The following is a 12,726-nucleotide window of genomic DNA, read 5'->3' on the forward strand; positions in this document are numbered from 1 at the left end:
TACATTATTAAGCAATAAACGTTAGGAACGGCCGTAATTAGGCGCGCTTTTAGACGTAGCTAAATGTTTGAATTAACCCTGAGGTTACATGCAATTTTCTTGAGATTTAATAAAATAAATGTAGCTTTGTAATATATAAAGAGTATAACTAATGCTTAAAATACAGTATAACCTCGTTTTTACGTGCCCAGAATTCACGTTTTCCCGGCAATTGCGTGTATTTTTTTCAGTCCCGAAGTATTTCAGTACATTTAATACCCGCATTTACGTTTTTCTTTCCCGCGATTTACGTCAGAAATATTCAAAATATGCGAGTTACGCGCACTTGACAATGATTGGGTCGTGACATTCGAACGATTTTTCAATAAAAATTTTAATTGAATGTTGTTTTTTAATAAAACGTTATTTTTTTAGAAACATAAAATTTAAATGTTCTTTTTTTCAATACCCCCCTTTTACATTTTCCCTCCAATTAGATTTTTTTTCTTCAGTCCCTTAAAAAACGTAAAATAGGGGTTATACTGTATATGTAATAATCACTTTGTTTCATAGTCGGCGATGATTTCGTGTATTTTCACGTCTGTCGCTGCTAAATAGAGAGAGAGTGCTGAGCTCAAACCAGTCTCTGAGATTTATCAGATATTCTTCTTTTTTCAGGACTCAGTTAACGGAAATCTTAAATCAGTGGTTTCCTAACTTTATGTTACTACGCCTCCCTTTTAAAAAATCTAATCTTGGCGCCTCCCCACCCTTTATTTCATTAAATAATACAGATACCTTTTTTAGTAGTCAACAATGTACTAATACAAAAATGAAAAAAAACTATTATAAAAATCAACAAGCTTTTACTACTTATATTACTCGTACCTATATTCATTTTTAAATCAATTTGTTTAGTAGTCGATCCAAATTCATCATCGTTCATCGACAAATGGATTCTATCATGGGCCCCACATCCTGAAGCGGGCCCCAGGCCAGGATCTTTGGCGGGCCCACCTATCTATCGCTTAGGTTAAGGGCAGTGTGGTGCTCTAATGTAGTGTTTCTTAAATTATACACGGGAGTTATCATTTAATTATATCAATCATCATATAGGTAGGTATCACATGAAATTGCAACGCATAACCACATATTGAAAATATTTAATAGTACCAAAATAAAGCAGTGCCGCAGGCAACTTTTTTTACTATTGTTATATAATGTGAAAAGTGCATCAGCAAACTAACCAAGAACTCAGTAAATAAATTTTTGTTTGCTTCAATATATCTGGCACAGAAATCATTTAAAAGTGGAAATATGGCGAACTTATTTTTTTTGTAATTTTGATATCCAAAGCTCGATTTTTTTATGAATGCCTTCACTTTGTCTTTTTAAATCAGTGAATGCATTAGTGGTCCTTGCATTGATTTATTCACTCAATTTTTTTAAAAATGTCAACCAAATAGACAAGTTTAACAACACAATTATCGTTCCTAAACAAATTTGCCTCAAATTTCAACATTATGATTTGACCCATTTATTTCATTTTTTCACGAGATAGCCAGCGCGCTTCACAATAGTATAGAAGTGAGGTGTTATATAATTAGTCTCCATATTTTCAGACAGGTTTACAAACAACCCTTTTGTATGACTATTTAGCGGCCGTTTTATAAACTATGAATTTTCAAACTGCAAACCTGTGGCTACATTAATTTTGTTAAACTTTTCGCGCCTCCCTTTGTAACACTCCGCGCCTTCCAGTTTGGAAATCGCTGTCTAAACTGATAAAATACAAAAACTAATATTTCTAGGGGATGATGTGGCCAAAGTGTGCCAAATTTCTAGTTTTAATTTCTCTAATTATTTAACTGTTCTTTTTCATCCTCAACATCATCTCATCTTTTGTAACTTTGTCTTTCCAATTGATGCAGATCATGTGTCTGTATACCCACATTTGAAAAGGTTTTAAGTTTGAAAAGTTTTCTGAGCGCTGAGTAGTTCATAAAAGCATGGAATCTGACGGAAAATCCATGTAAAATTATCTAGTCTTTTGAATTGTAGATGAACCTTCAATAAAAGTGACATATAAGACCCTCTGTCAAACTTCTGTGACGCACAAATCATCGACAATAATATTTAGACAATAATCTCCCCATGTATAAGTACGACTCACACCACTCGACCGGGACACGGCACGAGAGCGAAGAAACTATCAGGTACTGACGTACAAAACTCGGGGGTGGCTAGTTTTATGATCGATTGCCGTGTTATATTCACTATTGAATATTACAAATAATAATAATTATTATTGGCAAATACATGAACTATGGTAATACCTCACCCCATTTATGATCTCGTTGATAATATTTATAATATCCTTGATTACCTAAAATTTGATTACCTTTCTATTAGTAAAATTTAAAGTATCGCAGATATCGTAGTCTTTATGATTAATTCCCACGATTCTTAGACGAATTGGTAAAGAATTAGTGCACTAAGCCATTAAGTGAAATAATTGAGCTCGAACCCCATTTGGTCCTACTGTTTTGATACTTTCTGATACTTACTTAATATGTATTTTTTCTGAGATTTTTTTTTAAATTACTTATACAATCTATATAACTGAAAAACTCGTTCATTCATGGGTTACTATCTGCATTAGCAGAAATTTGAATCAGTATTTCACCTACGAATAATTAATGTTGTGCGCCATTTCTACTGAAAAGTGCCTTACAAGCTGGATTTAAGTATTTTGTGCAATGAAACTGACGACTTTCCCTAATTTGATGGCGGAAAAGTAATCCTTTTAACAGAATATTATCTCGCTACTTATTTTACATCCAGCTATTTCAACTATTTCCTAACAACTGTCTTCAATTTAACTCTCGTAATTTTATATAAGTATTTTCCTACATATATCATTAAAATGATGAACGATGAATGTAGTAAAACAACAGTTTTACGAAGAATTTATTGATAATCCATAACGGGTGTAGATGTTATTTATTTGTCAACTACCCCCGTTATTATTTTATATTCAGACGGTTGCTTTTGTTTGTGACATGTGATAATATTGTATGGGCAGTGTTGAAGAAAACACGCGTTGGTATTTCAATTGTTTATATGGCACAAATACATTAGTGGTTACAGACGGCAGAGATCATAAAGTTATATTAACAATGTTTTAATAGTGACAGGTTTATCTGATTCTTTTAACTTGATAATTTGGAAAAGAACTGAGCGCCCTTGTAACCTCAACATAGATTCAAGGTCTCTAGACAACTGTCATTTCCGACTCGCTATTGTCTATGCTCTAAACGTAAGCATATACAATAACGTGTCAGTTGTAGAGTTGAGTAAAACCTCTACAAATCCACTGTACAATATCGGCATGCGAAAAAAGTATCCATTCAATATCAATGTGTCCTAACACGAAAATAATACGTCCTAAGCCTAAGTAATTTTAATCAGGCACATAAATAAGTATTAAAAATATTTAATTGACTAATGTTTTTTTAGATTTTTTTTATTCAAGATATTTAAAAAGAGAAACTAGTTTCTTTTTAATGAAATTACATATTTCACAAAAAAAATGTAGCGTAGGTAGGTAGGTACTTATAAAATTTCGAGTAGGTAACTATAAAATCAAAATTCAGGTTTAAATGAAAAAAATATTAATAAATTGTTAGTCACTTACTAACTTTGGCGACATATTCATACGTCAATAAATTACAAGATAAAAAGAACTTTTCATATACAACGTTTTTAAATTTTCTGTTGAATCATAATATAACTTGACTTTATTAGCGGATCCAAAAAATTTTTACTTGATAGAAATACTACTGAAATGTCATTTTGACATTCATATTGATTTCCATAGTAATACACGTATATATTAATAATTTAGTTGCTTGGACCCCAGACCCCTAGCAACCAATAATAGTGGATTGGATTACGGATTTCTTCCGAAATAACTTTTCATACAAAACAGAATTAACTAAAAATGAATTCTATTCTACTTAAAGATGGCTAAAAGTATTAAAAATGCATTGGCATCGTGTTCTGATATATTCTAAAAGTTTCAAATGTCTAGCTAGTCGAGAAGTTAGTTAAAAATCGATTGCAAGATTTGTACCGGATAAACAGCCATCGGACAAATAAGAATACGACCTAATAAAAACGTTGTAAAAATAGATTACTTCTGACTTAAGCCTTGAATTAAATAACAAAGTTGGTAGGTAGCAATTTCTTAACGAAATTTGAAATACCTCAAATAGCGCAGTAAGAAGCAATTATTCGAGAGAATGAGGCCTCAAAATGGACCGGAGTGCGTAATTCTGCAGAGGTTTTACCTAACTCTATACAACTGACATGTATAATCTAAAAATGCTCTAAAAATGAGCATAGACAAACCAGAACGGAAGCGTCAGAAATGTGATCACTTCAAAATATACGTGACTTGCGTACCAACCTCACTGTGTAATGTTCATATACTTACGAGACACACGTCAATTCATAAGTTTCAAAGTAAAAAGTTCGTATTATAATGTAATCATTAACAACCTTTATCTATTGCACTGTAATTATCAATGTGAAGCGTAAAGTAGCATTTGCGTTATACAAATATAAACTATCTAAATGTCCACGAGTATTTCCATTTACAAAGACACTTATAAGATTATTATAATATCTATACATTATTATGCAAACTGGTTCCAACCAATCCGGTTCATGAAATCCCCGACAGTGCGGCACCGTGAAAAAATTAAGTTGACTGTCTAAGCTAGGTATGCGATATAATAAAAAAAACCAACACACATACATAGAGTTGGGTATTTGCCGAGAAAATCTCAATCTCGAGATTCGGGATTTCCCGAATTGATGATATTTTGAATTCTCGAGAATTCTCGAGATATCGAGAATTTTTAAAAAAAAACCTGTAAAAATCCTAAAATCAGTGTAAAACAGACAGATTCTAAAAAAATAAGATTTTTTTTATTTAAGTAAGAAGACAAACAAAATAGAAGTAGGAAATCAAAAATAATTCAAAACATTACGTATCAAAATAGGATTTCAAAAAGCATAGACTATCAATCGCTGCGTCTGACAATGGCGTACGCTTTTGAGACACAAAATTCCCTGATGTTGCAAAAATTGCGCTCATTTTGAGTCGACGTTGGCTTAATTGTGTTAAATGCCTCGACCAGTCTTTTCCTGTCCAGTTTTTTCATATAGAAAATCGTTTTTTCAGTTAATATTTGATAATAAAGAAATCCCGAATGCCGAGAAAAGATTCTCGAGATTCGGGATTTAAAATCTCGAAAATTTCTTGAGAATTATTGTCGGGAAATTCCCGAAACCCAACTCTACACATACATATGTATAAAATAAGACAAATATGTTAATATTTTCGTAAAATTATCGAGCGCTCCGGTTCGTAAAATTCTCCATTTCGAGCGCTGGAGAAAATAACATATAGATCTGCAGCTTAATGAATAGAAGTCCCAAGTTGAATGGTATTCGGTTTCACATTTATATAATTTTTATAGTTGCTATGTTACGGTGAAGGATTTATCAAAAATAAAACTACCATTCGTATATTTAATTAAGGCAGACACTAAAATATATCGTAGCGTTTTAATTATGATTAGCTACTATCTATTAATTGAACAATTATTTCATTTTAGAAATATCTACACGACTTTCACGGCATAATAATAATTTTGTTAGATTAGTATTGCTTATTAGTTCTCGTAATACACTTAGGTATATTAATAAACTAGAATATTATATCCGTATAATATTATATCAACTCAAAAATTGTCCCAAAAAGAGGCTTTGTGTAAAAAACAAAACACTCGATTTAATTACGATAAGGATCGGGTCCTTCCTTGTCCTTAGGCCTTCGGTGAACCCGGAAACTGGTAATTTAATTAAGTACATGTACTAACTACATATCCTCATCATTGCCACTATAACATAGTGTGTCTATAAAACGTCTACCACAGAACAGATAATAAATAGAATACCAATAGGCTATATTCAATACGCCGCATGGTGATGCAGGCTTTTGAATGTGTGAATGTCCTACGCAAATTAAGCACGCATTATGCACGTGCAATAGTGTGTGTAATACACCAACATTAAAGGAGCGTAAATGCATAAACCGAGAGCAGTTTTAAGTATTCGACGTTAAACGTATTCTAGACACGTGTGTAAGTTTAACTCGGGTTCATCCTTACTCGAGTCGGTTACCTGCTATCGCCTTACCCGTTGTGTATTTCAGTTCCCATTATTTCTGAGTTCCCTGACGTCTACACACCCGTCGGTATTCTACATGATCACCCCAACGCCTTAGCTTTCTACATAGTCATCAAACCATTCAAAAATCCAAATGGCATACGTACACCCTACGCCTCGATAGTGCGCAGTATTCTTGAAAATGTGGCTATTATCTGGAGTCCTTATGAAGTTTCATATAAACTTATTTTAAAGCGCGTCCAGAAGAAATTTCTTCGATTATAAGATTTATGATTTTTTTTTTTCAATAATCCACTCTCTTGAATCTCGCATGTCACTTTCTGCTCTTGAGACATTTTTGCCTGCTACCACGAGGAATGGCTTCCAATCCTTAAGTCCTAACGAATATAAATTTATATACACCTGTCAATTACCTACGTGGTCGCAGCCATGACCTATTTTGGGACAGAACTGTTTCCTCGAGTCAAGCCTATTAGGCGGCATTAGCGACGAGTGCAAGACTACTCAATGCCCTCCCTAAAAACATAGACATTTTCAGTGATGTGCTGTGCGTTTGGTTTTTGAAACTTTATTTTACTGTATAATTTTTTTTCTCTCTCTCTTGTGAGGATAATATTTTTCATAATGTAAATCTCATGTTGTGAACGTCTGAATTTTGATTTGTTATGTCCACAAGGTTAAATAAATAAATAAATAGTCTAACAACCGCTGTCCATGTATCCCGACTCTCTTTTTCTCTTCTTATCTGTTAAATAGTAGCCTCTTTGACGGTTAAGTATCTTTTATTGTTGAGACGTGGCCATCGGAGTCGACCTACTTTCATGTGTGAGACGACAGAGGGGGGGATTGTCATCATACAGCGTGTATGGTGTATTAATTCCCCATAATCTATATATTAACGCCTTATCAACATTCATCTATCTCTCTCTTTACGATGTTAAGAGATAGGCTATAAATGAAAAGGAAATGTGCAAATTGTTGCTTTTATTTCATTGACAGCAAATATGACGAACAGCTCTTTAAATGTACGAGTATCTTTAAACATTTCTCCAGACTAATCTCCAGTCATATAGCCGAAAAGAAAAATAATAATTTGGAAAGCCACATTATCAGCGGGAATATCGTGAGTCGATGCGGAAGAGGAGGTTACTACCTCGCTAGTCCGACCAAGTAAAAGACGCTGCGGATTATGTGAAAGCTACGTAATGCGCTGTGTAATTCGCTGTGTAATTAAGGGATCAATGGAGCGATCTAACAAAATCATTTAAAGGACTCACGATTCTCAACAGTGAGAGGCACCTACCTATAATATTTTTTTCATATCCAGAGTTAAATTACAAATGATCCAGCACAAGTAATTGGCCGTTATCGTTCGGTATGGCCTGGTATTTACAACAGCCTTCTCGGAATTTAGATAACCAATTCATTAAAAAATCTAATCTGTACATACAGAAATAAAACTTAATATAAAAAAAATGGTTAAAGCTAATTTGGTTTATTTGACTACACACCGCCGGTGCTGGCTTGTTTCCAGAAGCTCCCTAAAATGCAGCCATCAGTAAGTAGGTAATTTAATGTTGAAGTATTCACAAATTTTTTATATAAATTTTTGTTAATTTATATTTTTTGTAAATAAATATAAAATACCTTTATGTATTACTTTTTTATTCTTCTTATTAGAATTACCAAAAGTATTTTAAATTTCATATTCGTTAACATTGATATGTATAACATTATTAATAATTATTACTTACGTAAAATTAGCTAACCGCGATCCACCGGTGAAGGTCCCCTGGCCTTGGGAGAACGCAATACTCTTCGCATGCGTCGGAAGGTGAGTTAATTAGACAAGTGCTAGGGGAGGTAAACATTTGGTTTGCGTTCGTCAACTTAATGTTATACGTGATGCCTATTACGTAAGCACAATATTTGCATACGCAAGTTATGGACTGCCGAAACTCGGGGAAAGTTTCAAATTCCGGGTACGGTATAATGTTTGTCTTAAGAATGTAAATATTTAAATATATTAGATATAATTTTCATTTTTATAGTTCTTATTAATACTCAGTATCGTACCATTCGGGGCTTAATTCGAAACTGCTTTCCTAACAAATACTTTAGTTTAAGATTTTAGTTTAAACAAAAATGTTTTTCCACACAATTATCAAGGTAACGCCAATTCAATTAGTTAAATAGCTTTCAATTCGTTTATTTATTTTATTAATACTATCGACCGAAAGTACTTACTATATGGAATTTGAATTTTGATTCTAATGCATTTGAGTTTTGTACTATTCCAATTGAGTCGTTTTTTGCGATCCGGGTTTCGCCTTTCGGCATCTTCATGCACTATGACGTGCACTCACCAAAAGGAAAATACATACTGACAACGAATAGAGTTAACTCTTACTTATATAACAAATTAATACAATAAAGTAGGTAAAAACTTTATCACCTACCTATTAAGTCAAAGATCACAATAAAAAAATAATAACAAACAAATTATGAATACCTAGTTTAAGTGTTTGTGAAAAACCCCTACCGTATCACTAATAATACATTCGATAAACGTATGGAGTTTATTTATTTATATACGTGAACAATACAAATTACAAGCTTAAGACTTTCACAATATGACATGAATCGTATAAATAAAAAGAATTTTACCAACAAAAAAAGTAAAATGTACCTAAGTATTATAAATTTTGTTTAAATCTGTGTGTAAAAAATACAAAATTATTATATAAATACAATATAGTATACATACGAAATATACATACATATACATACGAAATTAACCAAATTTTAAAAGAAAACAACGATATCATAAGCGAATTCGAACAGAATTGTTGCCCTCTCAATTTATTGGCGTTACATAATACAAGCAGCATAGTACGTTGTTGTAATTTTTATTAAAAAAAATTATTTTACATTATAATGAACATGAAAAATTATGAATTAAAAGCTTTCACGACACGATATAAAGTAGGTAAGTGTTAACAATTTTCAAAAAAAAAATACAGGGTAATATGAGTAAATAATAGAATAATAAAATAAGAAATGTGTACATGGCAGCACACAGAATGAACTAAGTTGATAGTCCCTATCTTAAAAACTTATAAAACAACTTCCACCTAAATTCACCCTTACGTAAGTGGAATATATCAATATCCGAAGCGGTTTGATTAAAAATAGTTATTGCCCTCCCAATTCGCATTACTAATGGCAGGTTAGTTCTGCACCTTGGGAAAACAAATAACGAGTACCCCCAATTCCTAAGATAATTATAAGAAACACAAGACAACACTACCAAGAATGGCATGTTGTTAACACTGCGTAAGTATATATAATAAATGATGTAGAGAATGACAATACAACATTGTATATTGCCATTAAATTGAAACTGTCAAAATGGTTTCATTTAAATAAACGAACCACGTATCAAAGTTATCAAAGCATATTAATATTATTATATATTACAGTGTTATCATGGACATGCTTTATATTTTATATTTTATATTTAATATTTTTTTTTATAATTTTGTACCTTCTACTTTACTTTTCATATTTTTTTTGTGATACTGCATATATTTTTTTTTCTGTAGTAAAAAAATTGTAATTGGTAATGTACACGGTATGTAAAAATTAAATAAATAAGAATTTGAATAAATTTAAATCAATAAAATTACAAGTTGGTAAGAATTCGTATCCAAATAATGATCTGTTCTAACTTTTAAGCTACAGTATGTGAGCATACTCAAGATTATAACAGTAGCCTGATATAAAGAAGTGTCGACAATTCTTCTGAAACCTCTCAACCATTTGACCGTACTTCAACCGATATATAGGTCATACAATCGACCCACTGTCAAGCCTAATTCGATATAATATCAGCCAGACTTAAAGAAAGACGAAAGTCGAGTCGAGTGTCGTAGAACCATGACAATGTAAGATCACAGAGATAAGATTACTCGATAAAACTGTGTAATTAATTATCTTGCTGCGTTCAAATAGTCCCTGATGAAGAACGGGTGTTGGCAGTCGTCGGCCAGGTGTTGCGCCCCGCTGTACCCACCGCGCGGGATGACTAGGCAATTAGGGGTACCTGCTGTTTAGTTTAATTCTCGCACTAACCGCCAAGTTAATTAGCACAAATCGTCCTGCCCCTATATTATAATACTACTGCGCGATGATTTATTCTAACAGTTCTTCCCTTGAATTAAATTGGATTCTTTTTCAGAAGACCGCCGCGGTTACTTACGGTACCTACACCGCGCGGTGAAACATAATAATATGCTCCACCTGGAGCGGATATTATGTACATAGTTTCTGTTTTTAATAGCATTATATGTATCAGTGTTTCGCAACCTTTTTCCACGTCATGGTACACTTTTTAAATTATAACATTTTCGCGGCACACTAAAAATATTGATTTATCTATCGCTATTTATAATCATATTTTACGATTTTCGTTTGAATATTAATAACCATTTCGAAGATTTTTTTACTATAATTAATGGGCAGCCAGTATTAACAAACTACCAATAATCAATACGATAAAACTTGTAAAAATATGTAGGTATTATTATGCAAAGCATATTTTTTTACTGATAAAGAATATCAAAGAAAATTGTACTTAGAGTAAATTTGTGAGAAAAATATAAGAAAATTATATTATATATAGAGGAAAGTTGTGTTCCTCTGGACAATCTCCAGTTTTAAGCCTTCCTGATTTTTTTTCTCAAAAACTATACATAAGTTAGAAAAAAATTAAAAACTATTCGAAGCTCAAATAAGTGATACATCACCTTTTATTTTTTGTTTCAGTGCATGTATTTCAATAAACGAGATATATACACTTTGATAAAACTTCCTAAATTGTCCAGAGGAACATGACCATGTATGTTCCTCTGGACATAGGGTCATGTTCTTCTGGACAGTATTGTTCCTCTGGACAGCATATTATCAATCATTTTAACTTACGAATAACCTGTATATGAAACGATATTTATTACTCAAAATGTTTTTATCTAAATTGAAAATAAAAATAATGCATTTTTGTTATAGATAAGTACAATTTAATGAGACAAACATAGTCAAATTTTATCTCTTTGTAAGTACATCTGCAATTAATAGATACTCAATATTAACAGATTTGTCCGATTCATTATTTCAAATATAACACTTTTCACACACAAAAACAACCTTGACGTCACTCCCTGGTATATTTTATCTATGATTCTTAGCAATACATGACTTGTGAACGTATTTCTGGCATGTATCAATCACAATATGTTATTACTTTAGCTTCAGTACCCAAGCTTTTACAAATGCTACAAGTAACCATTAACTCATTTCTTAAGATCTCTCGATGCATGCTTTGTGGCATTTGGGTGATACCGAGATCGACAGAATCAATAATTGTATCCCTTTTTTCAGTTATAGTTTTTTTTTTGGCTTTATATATCCTGTATCAATTTGTTTTCAGATCCCTTTTTTATGTTTCTTTTCAATGTCACTGATATTAATGCATTTTTCTCTGGTGTGTTGGTCAATATCCGCGATTTTCATGGTTTACTACCACAAACAATTTTTCTTGGGGGTACTTTTAGGAAAGGACTAACTTTTTCAGGTAATTTGCTTGTATGCACCATTTTCCTGCAACTCGAGGTAAGAAGAAAATGTCTCGTGCACCTGCTCAGTTGGCATTTGAACCACTTCGATTGACTCAGAATTCTTTATTTCCATGACTGAAATAGAGCCGTCCTCCTATTGGTCCATTATAATTGGTTCAAGATTTTGCGGACGATCGTTAACGTATGCTGATAAAAAATCATCTTCTGTAAAAAAGCATCGTTGAGAGAAGCATTACCTGTTATTTAAAATTGCTTACGACAGACTGTCAGTACCTAAGTTATAATCCACGAGGTGATTCCTTGTCTTTTCAAGTTTGCAGCGAGGCACTGAAATATTAACTGGTTGGACATTAGTTACTTTGTCCAGAAAAATATGATGCATTGTTCCTCTGGACGTGTCCAAAGGAACAATCAAATATTTGTCCAGAGGAACATGACATGGCAATTTTTAACGGTTTTTAATGTTATACTTTTTGGGGTTAAGTTATCAAAGAGGTAATTAGCTCTAAAGCATTCTAAAACAATACACTATTATATGATATTAAATAGTGCCATATACAAGGCGTCTTTACAATATAAAAGTCACTTGATAATAAACAAAAATATTTACTTTTTCATTGAAAAAAAGACAAACACTCTGATTGACTTTACCTTTGAGACACGAGACTAAACGTCAGGACAGTTTTGCCTGGTGTAAAAATATGCGTTCGAATGTATAGAAGAAAGAAAAATATAATTACCCGTTTACGATAAAACACCGTTGTCCAGAGGAACAATCGTCCAGAGGAACACAACTCGCCCCTAATTAGAGTTTACATTATTTATGATGGAAATTGAATAAAATCTACGG

This window comes from Rhyacophila brunnea, unplaced genomic scaffold (assembly GCF_057557595.1).
Source record: "Rhyacophila brunnea isolate RB1 unplaced genomic scaffold, BYU_Rbru_1.0 scaffold_8, whole genome shotgun sequence".
Lineage (NCBI taxonomy): Eukaryota > Metazoa > Arthropoda > Insecta > Trichoptera > Rhyacophilidae > Rhyacophila > Rhyacophila brunnea.